Below are 20,008 nucleotides of genomic sequence, written 5' to 3' on the forward strand. Positions count from 1 at the left end.
TGTCCTTTTTTATGCATTCTTGTATAGAATGATAGTAAGAGGACCTCTCATATAATGATAGTGTAAAAATATTTAAATTTGTAAACAAAAATGTGTTATAGTTTATCAAATCCATATAATTTGAGGATGTTCATGGGACATCATTATATTGAAATTAATTTTTTTAAGATGATGATGTTTCATGAACAATCCTTAGATTATATAGATTTCGTTTTTTAAAAGTTGTATTCATAGAAATAGAAATGCATATTAATTGAAGAAAATTAGTGATACAATTTTCTTTTATATTAGTGGTTAGTTATATTATCGAGGATTTGTGAATGCAATGAGTTGTTTCAATAATTTGGAAACTTGAGCTAATCTGATCCTTAACCATATGGGAGATGAGATTGCAAAGTATTTTTGCCATAATTTTTATTTTTCTATTTAACAATTTTAATCATGTATGTTTATATTCATAGGTGAATATAATAGTGGGGTACTCGTGATACATCACTATATCAAAATTCAAATATTTAATTGATGATTTATCATACTTTAGTTTCTAATATCAATATGAATCAATGGTAGAAAAATAATTAGCTAATTTTGTTAATGTGGCTATTAAGTACTTTGGTCATAATCGATTTTTCATTTGATGAAGAGTCTTTGGAAAATCATCTAATCTCCTTGTTGACTCTATGTTATCTCGTATCTCACACCCGTAATTCCATTCTAATCCGCTAATATGTGTGTAATGAGTTTTGTAAATTTTCATTTGACATGTAATCGTGGACTACAAGATAATGAGTTTTACCTATGATACAAAAAAATATAGCTTGACAACATTCAAATGCGGTATAGGAGTGTTACAAACTACTGTTTGAAAATGCTAGTTTATTATGACTACATGTCAATTGAGAATTTCTGAAATCAATTATCCAAGCGTCAATATATTAGAATGAACTCGGGTGTTTGATACTAAATAACACGAGGAGGGGATTGAAGTTTCTACTTCATGATGGTGATATGCCTCTATGTAAACCCGATAAATATAATTCCTTATAATTTAGAAATTCAGTTTAATTTAATTCTTTTGATAGTCCTCTCTTAGTAAAATGAATAATGATACGATGAATAGAGGAGGTAACTCAAAGGAAAACTGGGATTGATTTGCAAGTATTGTGATGGAACTAATCGAGAAGCAGTCTACATAAACTACACAGTTCACTCTTGCTCTAGCCTTTAGTGTAATCAATGGAAGCAACCAAGATCAATTTATACTTATGGTTCATCTACAATATTCTCTAAAAAATGGTTGTAACATCAAAAAAGCACATATATGTGACCGACTGCATAAATTGTATAACATTACGTTTATAGATTTTTCACTTTGTTTAACAACATCCTGTATATTCCTTTCTGTTTTTTCCTATGTTCCTTTCTGCTTTGAATGATGTCTGCATTTTCTAGCGAGTCTGGATACGAAATTTAATAATAAAAAAGAATAAGAAATTGATGGGTTTCATTTAACACTTTACAAATATGTAATAATGGTATGTCGCCATTTACATGTATAATAATTTGAATTATGAGCAGGGAATTTGACATCTGTAGTGTGTGGATGTTTCTATTTGTATTAAATGAACGTGTTCGAAGTGGATTGGTAGCTTAGTCATTTTATAATTAAATAACAGCGTTCGAATACCCGAATCTGACTTTAAAATGATTTAATAATAGTTATCGAGCCTTGAAAATAATTTAAAATAATATTATAAAACTCAAAACTATTTTTTAAAATTTTTAAATCAGAATAAATAACTAAATTTAATTAAAAATCAACTAAAATTAATTAATAATTAACTAAATCAATTAACCATTTAATTTTTGAATTAATTTATCAATTAACTAATTAATTATCCACTAAAATTAATTATATAATTAATTCATATTTGTTTTTGAATTAAAAATAATTTTCATAATTAAAATAATGAATTTTAGAATTTTTAAATTATTAAAAACAATTTTCTGAAAATAAATATAAACAAATTATCATTTTTATAATTTTTATAAATAGAAATCCATTTTTTATAAGTTTTTAAAACAGGGTTTATAAAAATTTGCAACCTTCTTCCTCGATCGCCGGCGGCAGCCATTGCCGGCCGACCTCAAGCTCTAAAATCTATCCAGAATTCCCTCAAAAGATGCAGATTAAAAGCAGTGGAGAGCAGGAACATCATCGTGGTTTCTTAGGTCGTAAACGATACCCCAGTCGGCCGGAAAACCGACTGGAAGTTCACGTTGCCGGTGATGTCAGATTTTCCGACGACTTTCAATCGACATCCAACAGACAAAATTTTAGCATGGTTTGATTGCTGGTGAGACGATCTACATCTCTACAGTCTTCAAACATGCCCAGATTTAACGGGATTAAAAATTCGGCCAAAACATAAATTTTCCAATTAATTTATTCAAGAACACCAATAACATTCAAACTCGAAGATCAAACCAACTTTTCTACATGTTAATGAACTCCAAATTTGACATATAATACTCCAAAATGAAAAGGATAAAATTATCTACAAGATACAATCATCAATTATATAAACAACATCAACATCAAAAATTCCTATTTTAATCATTAATTAATTCAAATGAAAACAATTAAATAAGAAAATCACCTTGATTTCTGCACTGAAATGGATGATTGATTATGAAAGAACTTTTCGAGAGCTTCACTTCGGTATATGGCACGCTTGAATTTGAGTTTGATTCTCAAGAACGTGACGATTTTACAGGATTTTCTCTATATTTTCTATGTTTTTACAGATCGATTATGATTATATAAATAAAATAAAATAATAAATAGGCTCTTTATATTTATGGAATATTAATACGTGTTGGATCATATTGGATAAAAAATAAGTTACTTTGCCGCTATGTAACTGCAAAAACGATCCGATTGGACAATGTTTTGGATAACTGTCAACCTGTTTTGGATAATTATCAAAACTTTTGGGTAACTATTAAAACTTTTGGATAATTATCAAGACCGGGCTTATTATAAAACACTTTATCTGAAGATAATGTTATCGGAATGGTTATAGTATCGAAAATTTTGCGTCAGGACGTGAACGGTTCAAACCGTAATCCGAACGAAAAAGTCAAATCACGGAAAACGTCCAAAATTATCAGATTGGGTTAGGAAGGAATTTTTTGAAGAGTTTCGGGTTGTAAAAACGCAAAAACGGTTGAAGTTGGACGATTCCGGGCTTTATAAAATAGTTTTGTAATTATTCAGAATATAATTAATAAATTCATAAATTATTATAAAATCATATAACAGTCCAAAAATTACCAGAAAAATATCATAATTATCTATATTTTATTCTGGACATAATAAAATTAATATGCCTATACTCTACCACATATAAACATCCACATAACAATACCAATCATCAGATAATTCACCAAAAATCACATAATAATCATATAATAATCACATAATAATTATTTATTGATAGAAACAGTTACACGTTATGTCCCGGATATTACAATAGAGGAGGTAACTCAAAATTATAGGGAATGTTGGGATTGATTTGCCAGTGTTATCATGGAAGCAATGGAGAAGCAGTCTGTATAAACTACACGGGTTCAGTCTTGCTCTAGTCGTAAGTGTAATCCATGGAAGAGACCAAGACCAATTTATACTTATGGCCCGTGTACAATATTCTCTAATAAAGTTGGTTGAAACATCAAAGAAGCAAATATGTGACAGAATGCATAAATTATATAACTTTATGTTTATAGATTCTTCACTTTGTTTAACAGCCTCCCGTATATTCCTTTCTGTTTTTGCCTATATTCCTTTCTGCTTTGAATTATGTCTGCATTTTCTAGCGAGTCTGGATGTGAAATTTAGATATAAAGAAGAATACGAGATTGATGGGTTTCATTTAAGACTTTAATAATATGTAATAATAGTATGTCACCATTTACATGTATAATAATTTGAATTGTGAACAGAGAATTGGACATGTGTAGTCTGAGATTGTTTCTGTTTGTATTAAATGAACGTGTTCGAAGTGGATTGGTAGCTTAATCGATTTGTGGTTCGAGATGTGATGGACGTTTGTATCTCTTCGGCTCCTCATCAAAATTCAATTTCTTAATGTCTATATTCAGTTGTAATTTACAATAATATTTTATCTCGCTGCCTTAAAGAGGCTCTTACCTCGAAATTCTTGAATGGTGTCTCTGTTTTAGCCCGCTTTACGCACCAAGAACCTTTAACACATGTTATGGTCACAATCATTTAGGGCAGTACATTATTGACACTTCCAGGCATTTGTCAATTGAACATGCTTTTCTTTCACTGGAGTAACATCAACTTCAGATAGCTCATTTTCTAATCCTTTGAGAAAGTTCGATATATATCTTCCAGTTACCTTAGTTAAATTTATAATCTCCTTACGAATTTTTTTTATTAAATTCTTCTGAGCTAACCTCATCCCTAAAGTATTTTGCAGCTTATTCTCTGCGTAATCATGGAGCCTTTCTAAAGCCATCTCAGCCTCACCTTGTAGTTACTCAAATACCTTTGTTTTCGTATATGCTTCTCGTGGCATAGAATATCCATAAATATAAGTCAAAAAAAATCTGCTACCAAGCTTCCGTAAAAAAGCTTAGGTGTTCTCGCTAACAATGTTTTTTCTCCGGTTTTGAGTTTCTGAAGTTTCTTATTTTTTTATCTCTCTTAGATCTGATAATGCTTTCTCTCTTGACTTTTCATTTACAACCCACCTTTCATAATATTGAGGATATCTCTTGATGTATTCCTGAGCCCATGCTCTAAGTCTAACAACTTCACATTATGCTCTCCTCACAGTCTCCTAATAAGAGTTACACGCCTTAGGATCATGTGCATTCAATGATCTTAGGCATATCCAACAAAACTCGTGCTTGCAAGGACGCTTACAAGTACTCAGTAGCATGCTCCACCTGTACGTACAAACATTGAAAGTTTGTGTTCTCTTATTTAGATGATAAATGCATCCAACATGTTTTGAAGACTACAGGTGTATCATTATTGACTTTTGTATTCTCTCGATAATCACAAGAAAGTTTGTATGATTAAACAACAATACCATCATAAAATCTTACATAAGTTATCACTATTTCCCTGTATATTTGACAATTAAAAGACATGACCATACTATAATACCTAGATATATTTATTTGATTTTCTAATTAGTAAAATATATATTATATTAATTATGTGTTAATTTGTATAAAAAAGCTATTACAAGAAATAATGAAAGGAATCATTAGGGTAATCTTTAAAGTCAATAATAGCAAATTGGCAATGATTACTAAAATCTAGCTCGTAAAGAATCTAAAGAAACTTGACAAGTAAATAGTTATAATATCATTGATTGATCAAACCTTAATATAGCTCCTAAAGAAGCTAAAGAAGCTTGTCAAGTAAATAGTTATAATATCATTGATTGATCGGCCTTCTAAATGTTATAGAGCATGCATTTATTCAATGCATATGTCTACAACTTGCATTGGTGACTTGATGCAGCTAAAATTTTTGGCTTCAGGCTCATAACTATAAGATTAAATAACATTAAAATCTTAATTTATTTAGAATTAAAAGATATTCAAGTTTTAATTAAACAACTTTGCAAACTTAGAGGACTATTCAATTTATTTCTAAAGAGATCAAAATAATATTGTATTGAGCCAATTAACAATTAGTCATTTACCCTTCCATTAGGGACACTTGTATAGTCCAGTTTCAAAAAAGCCCATAGGTCCTTTTGGTGAACCACCATATCATGAGCATGCATATATCTTAATAATCTAAAAATCATGGTTTTATTTTAAAAATGTATTCTCGATAAATATTCATATATTACTACTTATTTAATATTTGTCCTTATGATTTTTGTAAAAAAAATGTGCCCCTTACTACTAAAATAATTTATTTTTGGATATACTATCTCTTACTATCCAAAGTTGCATAATATTTAAAAATGTTTGTTTTATATTGTTGTTAAGTTACATTGTACCTAACATCAAAAAAATAAGTATATTGTGCATTGTGCATTGAATTCAAATAATTTATTTTAAAATATATAAATACCTCTCATCAATTAAAATTGCATATTATTTAATAGAAAATGTGTCTTTCATATTATTGTCTTAACAGAAAAGTCCAACTATATTATATATAAATATATGTAAAAAATTGTACTTTATTTTTCCTGTGTATACAGATTTCATAAATTAAATGAGTATTTATGAAATTTGTATTTCCTGGATGTTGCTCTAAACATATGTTATACTTCGAAATCAGTGGTAATGTTATTGACTTATTTTTTTCATATCCCTCTATTCACTATAAATTACATAATCTATGTTCCTGATACACAAATTACAAATCATAGAGTGTCCTTTTTTATGTATTCTTGTATAGAATGATAGTAAGAAGACCTCTCATATAATGATAGTGTAAAAATATTTAAATTTGTTAACAAAAATGTGTTATAATTTATCAAATCCATATAATTTGAGGATGTTCATGGTACATCATTATATTGAAATTAATTTTTTTAAGATGATGATGTTTCATGAACAATCCTTAGATTATATAGATTTTGTGTTTTAGAGAAATAGAGATGCATATTAATTGAAGAAAATTAGTGATACAATTTTCTTTTATATTATTGGTTAGTTATATTATTGAGGATTTGTGAATGCAATGAGTTGTTTCAATAATTTGGAAACTTGAGATAATCTGATCCTTAACCAAATGGGAGATTGGATTGCAAAGTCTTTTTACCATAATTTTTATTTTTCTGTTTATCAATTTTAATCATTAATGTTTATATTCATTGGTGAATATAATAGTGGGGTACACTGATACATCACTATATCAAAATTGTTAGATTTATACTTCAAATATTGTCTAGTTATTTATATTTAATTATTAGATGTTTTAGATATTTAGCAATAGATTAATTATTAGAGAAAAATATTATTTTAGAATTGTTTAGTAGTGGTATAGTGGAGTTGTGGAGTAAATTATGGACATGTAATTTACCCATTAATTATTAGTGGTTAGTTTTGGTAGTAGTTACTTTTAATATATTTGTAAAACCTATATAATGGCTAGTTTACCTTGAGTTTTATAATAAGTAAAAATAGCAGTACAAGTTCTCTACAAACTGTAGGAGTCTTTTTTTCTCTAAGTTTTTCCAACAAAAATTCAAATATTTAAGTGAGGATTTATCATACTTTAGTTTCTAATATAAATGTTTATCAATGGTAGAAAAATAATTACCTAATTTTTTTAATGTAGCTATTAAGTACTTTTATTATAATCCATTTTTCATTTGATGAAGAGGTCTTTGGAAAATCATCTAATCTCCTTGTTGGAAAATCATCTAATCTCCTTGTTGCCTATATGGTATGTGGTATCTCACACCCTAATTCCATTCTAATCCCCTAATGTGTGTAAGGGGTTTTATAAATTTTCATTTGATATGTAATCGTGGACTACCGCTAATGAGTTTTACTTATGATACTAAAAAATATAACTTGACAACATTCAAATGTGGTATAGGAGTGTTACAAACTACTATTTGAAAATGCTAGTTTATTATGACTACATGTCAAATGAGAATTTATCAAATCAATTATCCACCTGTCTAACATATTACAATGAACTCGGGTGTCTAATACTAAATAACACTGGGAGCTGAGGGGGATTAAAGTTTCTATTTCATGACCGTGATATTGTAAGTAAACTCTATAAATATAATGACTTGTAATTTAGAAATTCAGTTTAATTAAATTCATTTGATGGTCCTCTCTTAGTAAAATGAATAATGATACAATGAATAGAGGAGGTAACTCAAAGGGAAATTGGGATTGATTTTCAAGTGTTGTGATGGAACTAATGGAGAAGTAGTCTGCATAAACTACACGGGTTCACTCTTGCTCTCACCTTTAGTGTAATCCATGGAAGCCACCAACATCAATTTATACTTATGGTTTGTGTATAATATTCTCTTAAAAAATTGGGTGAAACATCAAAGAAGCACATATATGTGACTAAATGCATAAATTGTATAACATTATGTTTATAGATTCTTCACTTTGTTTAACAGCATCCTATATATTCCTTTCTGTTTTTCCTATGTTCCTTTCTGCTTTGAATTATGTCTGCATTTTCTAACGAGTCTGGATTTGAAATTTAATAATAAAAACAAATACGAAATTGATGTACTTCATTTAAGACTTTAAAAATATGTAATAATGGTATGTCGTCATTTACAATATAATAATTTGAATTGTGAGGAGAGAATTAGACATCTGTAGTCTGAGAATGTTTCTGTTTGTATTAAATGAACGTGTTCGAAGTGGATTGGTAGCTTAATCCATTTGTGGTTCGAGATGTGATGGACGTTTGCAGCTCTTCGCCTCCTCGTCAAAAATCAATTTCTTAATGTCTATATTCAATTGTAATTTACAATAATATTTTAGATCCTAATACGCTTGACCCCCGGGCCACAGCCAACGGTTAGAAACAAAGTGGTATGATGTAAGTACAGTTCTATTTAATTACAAGAGAAACCATAATGAATACTTCAAAATAGTTTGTCCAATAATCTTCTAAAAAGGAAAGACAGCTAGAAAACTATTTGCTGCCAAATTAATGTTGTTTGCTACAAATTAATTCTCTCTGACATAAACTCTTTCCATTAAAGATAAATACCAGACAATGGGATGCTTCAAATCTTTTTGTGTTACTTGTTCCGCTTTTGGGGGTGATAGAGATGTTCTAAACTATTTTTTGGTTTGCACCCATGATGGCATTTGGTCTAGTTGTTTGATTCTCGCTTAGGGAGTGAGATGTTCCGAGTTCAATTCTCAGAATTCCTCATTTTCATGACTATTTTAATTTGTTTTTTATTGCCAAGCTTATCACACAATATTATAAGTCTATAAGTAGTTTTCCACTTTCATATGAGATGTAGCAGACTTAAAATTACTTCATAGAAATTCTACTACATTGATATTCCAATCAAACAAACATCAAAATATAGGAATTGTCTAACATAAGTAAAGCAAAATCTAAGTAATATGAAAATTTAAGCTAAAAACAAAACCAGTTCACTTGGAAACAAAGCAATAGAAACTACTTACTAAATCACTTAAATTAAGCTGACTTGAAAAATAAGAATTTTTTTTATCTCGCTGCCTTAAAGAAACTCTTACCTCAAAGTTTTTGAATGGTGTCTCTGTTTTAACCCCATTTACGCACCAAGCACCCTTAGCACATGTTATGGTCACAATCATTTAGGGTAGTACAGTATTGACATTGCCAGGCATCTGTCAATTGGACATGTTTTTCTTTCACAAGAGTAACATTAACTTCAGATTATCCCATTTTCTAATCTTTTGAGAAAGTTTGAAAAATATCTTCCAGTTACCTTAGTTAAATTTATAAGCTCCTTACGATTTTTTTTATTAAATTCTTCTAAGCTAGCCTCATCCCTAAAGTATTTTTGCAGCTTATTCTCTGCGTAATCATGGAGCCTTTCTAAAGCCACCTCAGACTCACCTTGTGGTTACTCAAATTGTTTTGTTTTCGTATATGCTTCTGGTGGCATAGAATATCCATAAATATAAGTCCATTTTAACACCCGCCTTTATTCAAAAATCTTCTCCCAAGCTTCCATAAAGAAGCTTAGGTGTTCTCGCTGACAATATTTTTTCTCGAGTTTCTGAAGTTTCTTATTTTATATCTCGCTTAGATCTACTAATGCTTTCTCTCTTGACTTTTCATTTACAGCCAACCTTTCACAATAATGAGCATATCTCTTGATGTATTCGTGAGCCGATGCTCTAAGCGTAATAACTTCACATTTTCCTCTCCTCATAGTCTCCTAATAACCATTACATGCCTTAGGATCATGTGCATTCCGTGGTCCTAGGCACATCCAACAAAACACGTGCTTGCAAGGACGCTTACAAGTACTCAGTAGCATGCTCCAACTGTACGTACAAACATCGAAAGTTCGTGTTCTCTGATTTATATGATAAATGCATCCAACATATTTTGAAAACTACACATGTATCATTATTGATTTTTGTATTCTCTGGATAATCACAAGAAAGTTTCTATGATTAAACAACAATGCCATCATAAAATCTTACATAAGTTATCACCATTTCCCTGTATATATGACCATTAAAATACATGGCCATACTTTAATACCCAGATATATTTATTTGATTTTCTAATTAGTAAAATATATATTATATTAATTATGTGTTAATTTGTATAAAAAAGCTATTCCAGTAAGCTATCATTAGTGTGAAGAGCTAATTGCTTCATTTGAGCAACTGGAGCTTGCATAGAACTTGATTGGCTTTCCTTGATTTTGCTTTCAAATTGTTCCAATTCTGCAAAAATAGCCAATTGATCCATAGTATCTATAGTTGGAGAGGATTCTAGAGCTGTTACATTTGGTTCATAGATAAATGGCACAGCACTAAGTATCTTCATGTTGATTTCCTCTTGTGGGATATGTTTGCCAAGCTGCTTTAAGGCATTCAGATTTATCTGGAATCTAGCTTGACTTTCTCGAATAGTTTCTCCGTCTTAAAGCTTGAAATTTCCAAACTCATTCATTAGTTTACTCAATTTCACCTTTCTTAAACTCTTGGATCCTTCGTGATACAATTCCAGAGTATCCCATATCTCTTTAGCTGATTTGCATGAAGAGACTTTATCACATTCACTAGGACATAACCCATTCATGAGAGAATTCCTAGCCTTTCCATTGAAGCTGTATTTGATTAGTTCAGCCTCTGTGAGATTATCAACGTCTTTCACTTTGCCTTCTTTGTCCTTGAACTCAAAAGGACCCTTCTGAACAACTCTCAAAGCTAGTGGCTCCCTGGATAGATACACTTCCATGCGACCTTTCCACCAGTTATAGTTTTCTGTACCAAGCAAGAGAGGTGCTCGGTAATCTGAGGTTCCTTCGGGATATTTGTCAGCCATTTCGATCGAATACTATTCCTGTTACAGAAAGATTAGTATACCAAAGCTCTGATACCAACTGAAATAATACCTAGAGGGGGGTGAATAGGTGATTATGGCTAACTAGGATTACTTTTAAATTTTACCCGATAATAGCTTACTGAGATTTTAACAACTGAACTATAATCTGATAATGATAGTAAGCTGAGATGACTAAATGTAATGCAGAAAATAATGTGCATGAAAGTAAATAGAATACACAAGAATTTTAGCCAGGTTTGACCCCTAAGCCCCTATGGTCTACGTCCTGGTCCCTTGCCAACGTGGTAAGAGAATATATTATTGATCAATGAAGGTTACAACTACAAGATACAACAATATATCTCCCTTTATCCCAGCTGCTGATAATGGCTTGCTGAAACCCTGTTTAAGAACCTGCTCTCTAAGTACTATACTACCCCGTAGTACAAACTCCTCTAGCAAGTACCACTAAACCCTTGTTTCCCTAGCCAACTTATCCAGCAACTAATCAATACAATTTGAACAATACAAATCAGTGATAAAGATTACAACTCAAACTATAAACTCTCTCTAAGATGAAACACATGTATATATTTAGAGCTCGAGAGTATTTTAGAAACAATAAAGATCAGGAGTTGTATGTGTTCTTGCTTGCAAAAGGACCTTTATAAAACTGCAAGAAAACCTCTTATATAACCACACATTAACGTTTGAAAACAGCCTCAACAAATTACAACGGCTAGAATCCAATTCTACCGTGTAAGATCGTTGGGATGGTTTCCAACGTTCATGTGTACGTTAGATAGAAGAGAAAGAAAGATGTCCAATATACAGAAAATATCTCTTCTATTTAGTAGAGGATAAAACGTTTTAATAAGAAGATAGGAGAAAGAGTTTGAAAGAGAAACAAACTCCTATTCTTTAAGAAATTAATTTGAATAAGTAAAAACGTTTTATAAATGAGCTCTCTATATATCATGCACGTATATTATATTAGAGAAGTCCTTACAACTGATATATATGAAGATCCTATAAAATCTCCATGAAATTCGACTTCCTTGTTGAATCTGGACTGTGCATCTTGGCTTGCTATTATTCTGACAATCGTGATCATAGCTTGCTGAAATAGATTACTGTCTTATGATAGCTTGCTGTCATGATACTTAAACAGCACTGATATCAAGCTGTTATATCCTGCAAATATTCTCAAATACCAACATGATGGCTTGTTGTGTTGTGATCATCAACACTAAGGAGTTACATGATGTTTAATGAACAATCCTTAAATTATATAGATTTTGTGTTTTAGAGAAATAGAAATGCATATTAATTTAAGAAAATTAGTGATACAATTTTCTTTTATATTATCGGTTAGTTATATTATTGAGGATTTGTGAATGCAATGAGTTGTTTCTATAATTTGGACACTTGAGCTAATCTGATCCTTAACCATATGGGAGATTGGATTGCAAAGTCTTTTTACCATAATTTTTATTTTTCTATTTATCAATTTTAATCGTGTATGTTTATATTCATTGGTGAATATAATAGTGGGGTACACGTGATACATCACTATATCATAATTGTTAGATTTATGCTTCAAATATTGTCTAGTTAATTATATTTAATTATTAGATGTTTTAGATATTTAGCAATAGATTAATTATTAGAGAAAAATATTATTTTAGAATTGTTTAGTAGTGGGGTAGTGCAGTTGTGGAGTAAATTATGTACATGAAATTTACCCATTAATTATTAGTGGTTAGTTTTGCTGGTAGTTAGTTTTAATATGTTTGTAAAGCCTATATAATGGCTAGTTTAACTTGAGTTTTATAATAAGTAAAAATAGCCGTACAAGTTCTCTGCAAACTGTAGGTGTCTTTTTTTTCTCTAAGTTTTTCCAAAAAAAATTCAAATATTTAAGTGATGATTTATCATACTTTAGTTTCTAATATAAATGTGTATCAATGGTAGAAAAATAATTACCTATTTTTGTTAATGTAGCTATTAAGTACTTTTGTTATAATCCATTTTTCATTTGATGAAGAGGTCTTCGGAAAATCATCTAATCTCCTTGTTGCCTATATGCTATGTGGTATCTCACACCCTAATTCCATTCTAATCCGCTAATGTGTGTGTAAGGGGTTTTATAAATTTTCATTTGATATGTAATCGTGGACTACGAGTAATGAGTTTTACTTATGATACTAAAAAATATAACTTGACAATATTCAAATATGGTATAGGACTGTTAAAAACTACTATTTGAAAATGCTAGTTTATTATGACTACATGTCAAAAGAGAATTTATCAAATCAATTATCCACCGGTCTAACATATTAGAATGAACTCGGGTGTCTAATACTAAATAACAGTGGGAGCTGCAGGGGATTGAAGTTTATATTTCATAAAGGTGATATTGTAAGTAAACTCTATAAATATAATGACTTCTAATTTAGAAATTCAGTTTAATTAAATTCATTTGATGGTCATCTCTTAGTAAAATGAATAATGATACAATGAATAGAGGAGGTAACTCAAAGGGACATTGGGATTGATTTTCAAGTGTTGTGACGGAACTAATGGAGAAGTAGTCTGCATAAACTACACCGGTTCACTCTTGCTCTAACCTTTAGTGTAATACATAGAAGCAACCAATATCAATTTATACTTATGGTTCGTGTACAATATTCTCCTAAAAAATTGGTTGAAACATCAAAGAAGCACATATATGTGACTAAATGCATAAATTGTATAACATTATGTTTATAGATTCTTCACTTTGTTTAACAGCATCCCGTATATTCCTTTCTGTTTTTCCTATGTTCCTTTCTGCTTTGAATTATGTTTTGCATTTTCTAACGAGTCTGGACATGAAATTTAATAATAAAAACAAATACGAAATTGATGTGTTTCATTTAAGACTTTAAAAATATGTGATAATGGTATGTCATCATTTACAATATAATAATTTGAATTGTGAGCAGGAAATTGGACATCTATAGTCTGAGGATGTTTCTGTTTGTATTAAATGAACGTGTTCGAAGTGGATTGGTAGCTTAATCCATTTGTAGTTCGAGATGTGATGGAAGTTTGCAGTTCTTCGCCTCCTCGTCAAAAATCAATTTCTTAATGTCTATATTCAATTGTAATTTATAATAATATTTTAGATCCTAATACGCTTGACCCCCGGGTCACAGCCAACGGTTAGAAACAAAGTGGTATGATGTAATTACAGTTCTATTTAATTACAAGAGAAACCATAATGAATACTTCAAAATAGTTTGTCCAATAATCCTCTAAAAAGGAAAGACACCTAGAAAAATATTTGCTGCCAAATTAATGTTGTTGAGAGTCAAGTAATTAGACTCAGGTTACCTGTGCTAAGGCAGCAGCTACAAAACCATTAACACAATCTTGGAAGTTGTAGTCAAACAAACCCATGTTTTCCTTCAATTTAAAAGTAGTTGTTACATCCTTGAAAATTCAAGCAAAACTTAAAAGCCTATGAAAATTCTGTCTCCAAAGAATTTACCTGGACTACGGGAGAATCATCATCGACTTCGAAGTAAAAACCACTTAGGGGTTCGTAATTTTCAAGAAATGCACCTGCAAAGATCTAAAAGAAAAAAAAATAGATCAGAAGTATTCAACACAATGGTAGTATTCCTTATAACTTCTGAGTCCTTAGTTTTAACAATCTCTGGATACAAAGCATTTTTTCTCTGGAAAGAGATCTTACTCAATCTTGTTACTAACTGAAAAAGATCTAGCTACTAGAATTTTTAGAGACTAACTATGGACAGTTATTCCCTTGCATGAGATTGACAAAAAAATCTAGGAGCTTATACGAGTATATATACACTCCCAAGAATTGTAACTTTTATAGGACGGTAATTGTCAGGTTTATCATGTGAGTAAAGATAGTAAGATGCTTAGGTGGTGCACAACTAATCATATGTATATAGAATTAACATGCTTTCGCATGTAAGGTCTCATATACATTGTGCTACAGATATTTTTAGAAGTTGGAATCGCCTTCTAGAACACGCCTGTTTTATGCAATACGTAAAAGCAAGAACCTCCCAAGACATCATCCCAAATCTACAGTTGGTAAAAGCTCGAATATCAAAGTTTTTGCCAATGCGAGGATACATCTCCATGCCTTGTCACGAGAAACAGACCAATATGCATCTTAATGAATATTAACTGTTGCAAGAAAAATCAAGAAGTATACAACACGTACTGATGCATGTCATACTTGCAAGAGAACTTCATGCATCTAACTTAACAGTTTTGATATGAAAAAATCACAATAAGTTTATAAAAATTAATTAGGAGAAGCGTATAATAAAAATTAGTACGACGCATTCTAGTGGCAAAAAAATTAAGCAACAATCAATAAGGCTAAATATCATGGATTCATGAGAAAGACAACTATTGTCAATGCTAAAAACCAAAATGTCCTATTTGTTATACCTCAAAAGTCATCCATCTTTTTGCAATTTAAAGCCCACCAAAATGCAGTGGTGTTAAAGTGGTCCTAGAGCAAAAAAGTGCAGATGATGAATAACACTAGTCTGAATTCTAAAGCATACTTAAATAAACAATAAACTCTACTTAGTAAATGATAAGCATACCAAAATAGGGGTTATCTTGACCTTCTCACCGCCTGATTTTATCAAAGCAATAGTACCCTCACTTTTCTCATTTGTTAGGGGCAGGGAGCTGACATCCATAGAACGTCCCATACTATTCCCGTCACTCCTGGTAACATATAAAGGTAAGGGGATAGACTGTAAAATTGATAAAAGGACTAGAAAAACCAAAACAAAAAGAGCACTCTGATCTGATACCATCCCTGATTTGCATCTCGAATATTAGCTAATAGTTTGGATGCTGGAGATGAGACCTGAAAGATATATATTAAAAGAATGAAAGATTAATACTCTAAAAAACCAAAAACTTGAGAAAATTGATACCTTTCATCAAAATATCCTCAATCGCTTTCACCAAGGCCCAAATCGAACCTTCCACCAATGAATTTCATACAAATCGAACCAAAAAAATTATTTCAAGATAATTAGCATGAATGGAACCAATTTTGAGTTGGGCTCGTGTTTAATTAGGGTTATTGTTTTAAATTTGTGAAACTGTGAGTACTAAATTGTTAGAATGGGGTAAATTAGGGTTTAAGATGTGTTGATAGGGAGATGGGAGAGGGAGAGTGGGACGCTGAGAGAGATGAAAGAAAAAAGAGAAATAGTTGGTAAGAGATAATACAGAGAAAAAGTGAAGAGAGAGCTCGATTTGGAGCTTAATTAGAGGGTTTATGGGAGGGAGGGAGGAGAGAAAGAGATGTGAGATGAGGGAGATGAAGTCGAGGCTTGAGAGAAACAGTCATGGTGTTTAAGATTGAGTTGAGGTTGTGAGAGAAACTGCAATGGTAGATTTGAGATGAAAGAGAGAGAGAGTCGGGTATGAGTAAAGGGGGCAAAGGGGGAGATATTCTAAAAGGGGGGAAATGAAAAATGAGTTGAAGGGGGAAAATTTTTAGTTAAAGGGGGGGAAATTGTATACTGAAACGGGGGAAAATGATAACTTAAATTTTATTTTTTGGAATCGGTTATAGACAACAATTTTTAAAAACAACCGATGTCAAAGTTAAAAACATTTATTTGGCATTTCTAATATTTGAACATAGATAACGGTTGTTAGAAGAAACCGATGTCAAAATCCTTATAAACATCGCTTAATTACAAACTGATGTTAAAAACTCTTTTAACACCGGGTGCATTACGTGCCGATTTCTAAGTACCGATGTCGTATGCACTATTTCTAGTAGTGTTAGTGTTTTATGTTATGATATTATTTTGTCTTTTGTTTCTGGTTTCGGCCGCTCCAAAAAGGATTTATATGATACTTTTTGAGATGCGTAAGGCTTGTATCAGATGTGAGACGGTGGTGGATATTGCAAAAGCTCACCTTTCACAACAATAAAAAGTGTTCATATTTTAGGGGCTTTTGTTGCTCTAATATCAATTGATAGTTCAGAATATTGGGCTATAGATAATGCTTATGTGAAGGTCAACTCTTACTAATAATTTCAGAATTGATGTAGGTTGGATTACTCGAGATGTCATTGCAATACTTTTTATATTAAAGAATTTGAATATTCTATACGTTAAACAATCTGAAAACACAACAACTATTTGGTTAGCTGGTTTTTTGTTTCACAATCAGGCTATAGTTGACAGTTAGGGGTTTGTCACGGCTGGGGTTCAATATTTTATTGAATTCTTCATTTTTTTGTGAAAAAAAGATATTCAAGTTTTAGTTAAACAACTTTGCAAACTTAGAGGACTATTCAATTTATTTCTAAAGAGATTAAAATAATATTATATTGAGCCAATTAACAATTAGTCATTTACCCTTCCATTACCCAGTTTCAAAAAAGCCCATATGTCTTTTTGGTGAACCACCAACAAATCATGAGTATGCATATATCTTAATAATCTAAAAATCATTGTTTCACTTTAAAAATATATTATCGATAAATATGCATACTCATATATTACTACTTATTTAATATTTTGTCCTTATTGTTTTTGTAAAAAAAATGTGCCCCTTACTACTAAAATAATTTATTTTTGGATATATTATCTCTTACTATCCAAAATTGCATAATATTTAAAAATGTTTTTTTTATATTGTTGTTAAGTTACATTTTTTTATACCCTCTATTCTATTATAAATAGGTACACAATCTACGTTCCTCATAACCAAATTACAAACAATAGAGTGTATGTATTCTTGTATAGAATGATAGTAAGAAGACCTCTCATATAATGATAGTGTAAAAATATTTAAATTTATTATCAAAAATGTGTTATAGTTTATCAAATCCAAATGATTTGAGGATGTTCATGGTACATCTTTATATTGAAATTAATTTTTTTAAGATGATGATGTTTCATGAACAATCCTTAGATTATATATATTTTGTTTTTTAGAGAAACAGAAATGCATATTAATTGAAGAAAATTAGTGATACAATTTTCTTTTATATTATTGGTTAGTTAAATTATTGAGGATTTTTGAATGTAATGAGTTGTTTCAATAATTTGGAAACTTGAGCTAATCTATCCTTAACCAAATGGGAGATGGGATTGCAAAGCCTTTTTACCATAATTTTTATTTTTGTGTTTATCAAATTTAATCATGTATGTTTATATTCATTGGTGAATATAATAGTGGGGTACACGTGATACATCACTATATCAAAATTCAAATATTTAAGTGATGATTTATAATACTTTAGTTTCTAATATAAATGTGTATCAATGGTAGAAAAATAATTAGCTAATTTTGTTAATGTATCTATTAAGTGTTGTGATGGAACTAATGGGCAAGCATTCTGCATAAACTACATGAGTTCACTCTTGATCTAGCCTTTAGTGTAATCCATGGAAGCAACAAGATCAATTTATACTTATGGTGCGTGTACAATATTCTCTAAAAAAATTGGTTGAAACATCAAAGAAGCACATATATGTGACTGAATGCATAAATTGTATAACATTATGTTTATAGATTCTTCACTTTGTTTAACAGCATCCCATATATTCCTTTCTGTTTTTTCCTATGTTCCTTTCTGCTTTGAATTATGTCTACATTTTCTAACGAGTTTCGATATGAAATTTAATAATAAAAAAGAATACGAAATTGATGGATTTCATTTAAGACTTTACAAATATGTAATAATGGTATGTCACCATTTACATGTATAATAATTTGAATTGTGAGCAGGGTTGTAAGCAGGGTTGTGAGCAAGAAATTGGACATCTATAGTCTGAGGATGTTCCTGTTTATACTAAATGAACGTGTTCGAAGTGGATTGGTAGTTTAATGCATTTGTGGTTCGAGATGTGATGGACGTTTGCAGCTCTTCGCCTCCTCATCAAAAATCAATTTCTTAATGTCGATATTCAATTATAATTTACAATAATATTTTCGATCCCAATATGCTTGACCCCAGGCCACAGCCAATGGTTAGAAACAAAGAGGTATGAGGTAAGTACAGTTCTAGTGAATTACAAGAGAAACCATAATGAATACTTCAAAATAGTTTGTCCAATAATCGTCTAAAAAGGAAAGGCAACTAGAAAAGTGTTTGCGGCCAAATTAATATTGTTTGCTACAAAATTAATGCTCTCCGACATAAACTCTTTCGATTAATCTTTTTGTGTTACTTGTTCCGCTTTTGGGGGTGATCGAGATGTTCTAAACTATTTTTTGGTTTGCACCCATGATGACATTTGGTCTAGTTGTATGATTCTCGCTTAGGGAGTGAGAGGTTCCGAGTTCGATTCTCAGAAATCCCCATTTTCCTGACTATTTTAATTTGTTTTTTATTGCCCAGCTTATCACATAATATTATAAGTCTATATGTAGTTTTCCACTTTCATATGAGATGTAGAAGACTTAAAATTACTTCATAGAAATTCTACTACATTCATATTCCAATCAAACAAACATCAAAATATAGGAATTGTCTAACATAAGTAAAGCAAAATCTAAGTAATATGAATATTTAAGGTAAAAACAAAACCAGTTCACTTGGAAACAAAGCTATAGCAACTACTTACTAAATCACTTAAAGAAACTCTTACCTCAAAGTTTTTGAATGTTGTCTCTGTTTTAACCCCCTTGACGCACCAAGCACCCTTAGCAGATGTTATGGTCATAATCATATAGGGTAGTACGGTATTGACATTGTCATGCATTTGTCAATTGGACATGCTTTTGTTTCACTAGAGTAACATCAACTTCAGATAGCCCATTTTCTAATCTTTTGAGAATGTTTGAAAAATATCTTCCAGTTACCTTAGTTAAATTTTTAATCTCCTTACTATTTTTTTTCTTAAATTCTTCTAAGCTAGC

At 30.7% G+C, this 20,008-nt stretch overlaps 1 long non-coding RNA gene across 1 annotated transcript; it reads right to left on the reverse strand.

The window, feature by feature from the left end:
- Positions 1 to 14,433: 14,433 nt before the first annotated feature.
- LOC141702926 (uncharacterized) lies at positions 14,434 to 16,596 on the reverse strand. The gene is made up of 4 exons (XR_012567299.1): positions 16,048 to 16,596; positions 15,706 to 15,832; positions 14,601 to 15,230; positions 14,434 to 14,515 (listed from the first exon to the last, which is right to left on the reverse strand). It is a non-coding gene; the product is annotated as an uncharacterized LOC141702926 (long non-coding RNA).
- Positions 16,597 to 20,008: the final 3,412 nt, after the last annotated feature.

Source organism: Apium graveolens, unplaced genomic scaffold (assembly GCF_009905375.1).
Source record: "Apium graveolens cultivar Ventura unplaced genomic scaffold, ASM990537v1 ctg5896, whole genome shotgun sequence".
In the NCBI taxonomy this organism is placed as follows: Eukaryota; Viridiplantae; Streptophyta; class Magnoliopsida; order Apiales; family Apiaceae; genus Apium; species Apium graveolens.